We start from the raw sequence: 6,717 nt of genomic DNA on the forward strand, positions 1-6,717 counted from the left end.
TCGCTGAGAAAAACGGAGCCATAGAGGGATGTGGTTGAAACACAGCTCGTGCCCAAAAGACTGGTGGTTCGGATCGCACTGCCCGCATTCCTGAGAATACAGTGATGCCGTAATAGGTGTGTCAAGGCTCGCACTGACACGCCCACCATTGGAGTTGTAACCAATGGTTGCAATAATGTACAGGCCGACTCTTAAACGCGGCCTATAAAGCGTGGGCGAGTCTTATTTTTAGTTGGATTTAGAGATAAAAAAGGAGTACCCCCAGTTCATTGCACGGGACGTGGCCACTGGTCCCATGCAGCAAGTTGGGAGCACTACCCCGAAGCCCGCTTGCACCCAGTGGAAACCGATGGGTGGCTGGCCGGCTTCCGGGATCGAACCCGGCACCTCCCGTATTGGAAACGGACGCCCAAGCGTTCCGCCACCGCTGCGGTGAGGGCCAGTAAAGAACGCGCAAGATATCGGTTCTATCTATGAATATACGACTAAACTTAAAAAGAATCGAATGAATGAAATAAAGGTCAGGGTAGGTGGGAGGGTCCCTTATTCCAGGAACTCTTTAGCCGCAATCGGATCCATTAAGAATTCCAAGGGTTTTAGCCTAACCCTTTTTTTTTTGTTGCGATACCCTCCCTGGGATTCGAACCACCACCCTTGCGGTTTCGAGCTTAACATCTCAGCGACTCGGCTACTGGAACGGCACAGCCGACGGTGCTTACAAGTTGGTCTGTCCATTATTGCCGCGCATAATCTTAAAATTAACGCTAGGGTTGTATGTCCAAGCCTCGCTACAGGTGCCACTTCAAAAATATTTTGGTGCAATTAGTGAAGACTTAATGCTATATATATCCTTTATAAGTCTTCTATTTCTCGACTTTTCGAAATATTCATGCATTACGATAAAACAAATCATAGAAGCATTTTTTTTACCAAAAAGGCAAGCCAAAAGCCTGAACTCTTGAGTGGAAGATACGCAAGAGTTTTGTTCAATTTTACGAAATTTGAACAAAACATTGGAAAGTATAGAAACTAAATAAGCCCAAGCCCCATTTCATCAAAATCTAACGAACTTTTGAAAAATCTAAAAGTACAAGATTTGCAAAGGCTGTAAGCTTAATATTTAGGCCGGAAATGGACTCAAAATCAATTTCATCGAAATTCAACGAACGTTTGAAAAATCGAAAAATACAAGCCTTCCAAAGGCTATTTAGGCCGAAAATGGTCCCAGATCGATTTCATCTGATTTCGACGCAACTTTAACAAATCGCTAATAACAAGATTCCAAAGGCTATACAGGCTTACTTTGAAAGATCGCTGCCGGGCCCGATTTTGCTGCTTCTATATACAATGTGTTGGCGCTTTTGTCACATCTCGAAAACGACTGTCGGCGAAATTTGAACAAAACAATTTCAGGGAGTGTTTGCGATGGCCATCGGAACCATGACGCTGGCGCTATGAGTGCTAGCAGCGGTGAGCGCGAGTGAATTTCCTAAAGTAAACGTTTTGTGCGACCGCTTCGTTTACCGTTCCACTGTACCGCGGCTCCGAAGCTGTGATGACCAGAGGCTCTAATACTATGCGCACGAACTGATCAGGCTCTGGCGGGTGCGCCCTCGCATATGCATCAGCACGGCAAGTGCGCCGGCAGTGTGCGAAATTTCTATCCTAATAAAACTGACAGCTGTGCCAACAACTCTGATTCCTATGCACGTGCACGTGGTCCGGAGCAGCGTATAAACGCACTCTGCCTTCGACCTAACACTGCCGGCTTTCGGGGCCAGTGACAAACATTCTCGAATAAGTCGCTGCACAAACGAACTGCCTTCATATTGTTTTTCAGAGAGGAATGGTTGGTTCAGAAACAGAATTAACCACTATTTCCTGCAACCCTTGCGGAAGTACGGTTCAGCGCGTAATCGATCTATCGTAAATAGTTCTACCAGTGGTTATTTCCATGAGAGAGAGGGGGGCGACCTCTTTTCTGAACCGTTGCACGGGAATACAAAAACTTCCTGGGCAATCCATTTTTTTTTTTCTCTCAGGGGTGGGGTGTCACTCAAATTTACAACATTCCAATGGAGATTATCACGACACTCAAGAAGCACTTGCATCCCTGAAAAGAATAGAAGAGTCGCATCAGGGGACAGGGACAGCAGGGACAGAAGAGGAACAGCGACAGCGAAGAGCACATTTTCCCCCTTTTTTCCAAACATATGACTGAGTGGCGGCGTCGTCTGGTGGATAAATTTGAACTAATGGCAAGATGGCGACAGTGGGACCACCACCTTCACCGTGGTCAGGATTCAAACCTGCCGCTAAACACTACGGCGTGTGACAGAAGTGAACATGCCCGTAACAGAAAATTTGAAATCGGCTACGCAAAAGTAAAAAATACGCTTCAATTCTAACACCATGCACACCAGCGTCGGCATTCGTCGGGTGATATATACTAAATTTTGTTTTTAAGCTAGATGCCACACCGGGTCGTCTGACCAGCTTACAATCTCCCGCGGTCGAGACCGTGCGTGCACTCATACGTTTGCGTGTTGCTCCCTCGTCGTGAATATCGTGGGTACAGCGCAACATCAGAAGGAAAAGAAAACGACACACAGGAAAGAGAGCTGCTTGTCCACTGTTGTCGCCGGGCTGCATTATCCCACCTCCTCGTGTTTCCTTAGGCCCGAATGCCACGCCGGCACCGTGGTTCGTAGCCCACCATGCAAGGTGCAACAGTGAAGCGCTCACCGGAATGTTGAAGAGAGCAGGCGCACAGGACCTTTGATTGAATACAAGGCGACCGCCAGCGAGTTCTTTGACCAGCGCAACTGCTTTGAGTTTGTTCTCGTGTGGCGTCTCACGCATGTTTAATCATGCAGCATTACCAACTGTCACAAGAGGCTGCAGCAGCGCAGCCAGAGATTTTTTTTTTTTCGGGAGTGGGTGTTCAACCAAACTTTATTTATGTTCGTGCGTGCGTTTGTATGTGTGCCTGTATGTACACACATGCAAAAGTGAAAATTTTCGGCGGGGGGGGGGGGGGGGTTGAACTCATTTCGAAAGGGAAGCACACTGCCTAGCCGAGTGCTCTGCTGGGACATCTACTTTCAGGGAGACATCGGAGACCAAAATTGAACAATGTACCAGCGTACCTTCTTTTGCCCTACATGACAGCGAGTTTGCTTTTTTAGATAGTACGGTATCTTAATATTCCTTTTCTTGTATTGTACACGCGGTCTTTTTCGCGTTTTATTTTGGTATTCAAGATGTAAGTTGGTTTGTAGTCTTTTGCTTTAAAGTGGTCACATATGGGTGTGAGGGTAGAAGTAATCTTTTCTGTCATAAACATTCAGTTGCGAGTCAGCGCTGTCGTCTGTCCCTCCTTTCCCTTGGTCAGCGCGTCGTGGTTGCGATGTGTTTCAATATGTTCAAGTTGGATACTTAAAACACGCTCCCAAAATCGAATATGGCGCTTGCACTACACAAAAGAAAAGACCCTTGGATACGTGGCTGGGACTCGGGGGAAACCGTTGTGCGGGACCTCATTTTGCAAGTCACCTATTTCTGTGTACGACTTTTGAACTTCCAGTTGGAAGTGAACAAGGCGATTGAGGACGCTCCGCATCCAGGACGCTTTTCATTCAGACATTAGAAATCGGATATCCGACAGACTGTCTGTGTTACTTTTTAGAATTAGGTACGGACTGCGACTTCAAAATATTAACTGATCGGACTTCGTCATCACGCGAGAAACGACTGTGATTTTTGAGCACTCTTGCAGTACTAATTTTCATTGTCGCCACAAGGCTGGTACGTCTTGTCCTTTTAAAGAAGTAATACAATGCGCGTGAAGAATGTGTCGTTTCTGCAACAGCGCAAGAAACTTCAGTAAAGTGACTTGTTGGGCGAGTTGGTTCATTCTTACGGTAGAATTAGCGCAAATACCACGACGAGAGAAACTTCGTTATCTTGCACGAAATGATTGCCAAAGTCAACCATTTATGCTTTAAAGGGAGAACTGAGACAAACATTTTGCATCTGTTTTTTTTTTTTTTTTTTTGCAATAAGTAGCTGACGACGCATTTATAATGGTTAGAAACCTTGTGTTCTCGAGGGAGCAATGGTTAATTATTTGGAGACGGTTTTATAGCGCCCAGTCGCAGTTTCGGTTTCAAAGAGCGCCGTCAGAGGTGGGACCCAGAGTGGTTTTATTGTAAACATCTGGCTACCTGACCATACAAAACCGCGTTCTCGTGAGCACCGCGTTGACAACTCTTTTCAACGAAGATTCCCTGGGTGCTTCCCCTCTGGGATGTTGTAAATATGCGTGACCCCTCAAAAATACACTGCCGAGCAGGGGCGTAGCCAGAAATCTTTTTCTGGGGGGGAGGGGGTTCTACCATACTTTATGTATGTTTGTGCGTGCGTTTGTATGTGTGCGTCTATATATACGCCAGCAAAAGTGAAAAATTTCGGGGAGGGGGGGGGTTGACCCCCCCCCCCCCCTGGCTATGCGCCTGCTGCCGAGGCAATGACTTCAGTCTCTGTACTCTCGTGCAAATCCATAAAGGAGGCGCCTCCTCTTTCCGTTGAGAGGGCTCGCAAGGATCATAACGGCCAACACAACTCGTGATGAAGGTGGCTCTTGTTTGTTTGCATTAAAACCACGTTGGTGTCGATGTCGTGAGGTGGGGCGTTTCGCGTGCAGTTGCGCGACACGCACTTTAAAATTGATCTTAAATATGTTCTAGGCAATATTAGCCGTTGATATTTTGCAGATAATGCATGTTGGTCCACACAAATATATCCCACAAGTTATTTCGCCTTCAAAATTTTATCAGTACTCCTTTAATCTCAGCAATTATGATTTTGAAGGCTCTTGCAGTTACTCATTTGAATAGAAATGTCGCAGTTGTTTTCACACACGCGTGTCTACTTTTGGCTACTTTTTGGCTAGTTTTCCCATTTCTTGCATTTTTTTTTTCGACCAGGCAACCCTAGTTACAGCGACAAAGTAGCAGCTAGAAAGAAATTATGAACGTGTCACGTGCCGCACGCTGGCGCTGCGCACAATAACTTCAAAAGGTGGGCCATGACATCTGGACATCTCCCTTCATACTGGACGGTGCTGCGATCTTAGCCCGCCAAAACAATTCATGTCAATGACTCGACCCACTCGCGCCATGTTCATGTAGACGCTGTAACAGACACAAGGTGGAAGAAACCAGCACGTTAAAAGGCTCCAACAAGGTGTAGTTGGCGAGCGATGAGATGAGACGCAGATACAGCTCGATCAGAAGCTATTTACTATCCGCTTTAGCTTTCACTGCGAAACCTACACTCTTAGAAAAAAAGGTCGGCATATTCACTAACTAAATACTAACTGTTTACTTGTCACAAAATACACTAACCTCTTAGTAAGTGCAGGTAGTAAAATGCAGGTTAGTGAAATTTACTACCTAGTTAGTGAGTGAATAGTACAAGCTCGAATGGCTAGTCCATTACTAAGTTGTTAGTAACCGCGCTAGCAACTTAGTAACCGTATTAACTCTAGAGGACTACATTTAGCCAATTAGAGGTTTACGCCTATTTTGTTTATATGTGCGTGTGCATTGCCATATCAAGATGATTCTATTACAAAAGTACATAAAGGGTAAAAAAAAAAACGAAGTGGCATTGTCCTCTTACATTAACTAATGGCCGCTAATTACTTCATGTAATTACCATGGTAAGTACACATCACAGCAACATACATAGAGGCATGAATTGACACACGCAAGCGCACACACAGAATAGTAAGACTTTAACGTAGCCGATATCTACTCTTGCAGCGGCTTGAAGACTAGTTATGCTCCTACTTTGGGATAGCGCACCGTGTACTGGTCAGCAATTCCATAGAGTTTAGAAGAATAACTGATGTTTTCTACACATTATCGTGTGCCCTTATATGCGTGCCATCACGTAGCACGAAACTTTAATTCCAAGGTAATCAATAAAATTAAAGTTTGTTTAAATTTTGCTAAAGACCGTCACGATTACGCAAAGTATACGGCGCATCTACGAAAGATCTGGCAACGTGGGTGGCTAGTAGTTACTTAGTTAAAAACACCAAGTAAACTTTCTGGTTAGTGAAGGCAGCACTTTACGACCTTTACTAACTGCTGGCTAGTAAACAGATTTCGCGAAGGTAGTAAAATACGCTCGAAACTAGTAAATGCAAGCATTTACTAACCATTTACTAACTTTTTTTTCTAAGAGTGTACCCCATTATTCGAAGTTGCCAGTGGGTGCCCAATGTATTCATACATCCAGAGGCGTAGCTTTCCCACCTCCACGGTGGGAGCCGAATTAGCTGTGCCTTGAGGGAGGCACAAAACTGAAGCCATTGATGAGATCAAAAGCTGAGGTTTACTTAGACGCCGTTAATTCCGGCAGGGTACTGCACGTCTAAATTCAGCCGGTCAGTGGGGACCTTAACGTTTTCGGCCAGGGAGGGGAGCTTCTTTCACAGTGGAGCGGAGTGTAGAGTTACTGTACATGCTATACCTTTAGGGAGCATATACAGGAACTCTAGCGAGGGGAGGGGGGGTACGGGGCAGCGCCACCCTGCCCCCCATTGCCGACGCCTCTGCATGCACACATCGATGACAATCTCTCGGGAATTTTATTTTTTGACAGTGCGAGTGACGGCACACGAAGGCCACTAAGCCTAGTATTCCC

This window comes from Rhipicephalus sanguineus, chromosome 1 (genome assembly GCF_013339695.2).
Source record: "Rhipicephalus sanguineus isolate Rsan-2018 chromosome 1, BIME_Rsan_1.4, whole genome shotgun sequence".
In the NCBI taxonomy this organism is placed as follows: Eukaryota; Metazoa; Arthropoda; class Arachnida; order Ixodida; family Ixodidae; genus Rhipicephalus; species Rhipicephalus sanguineus.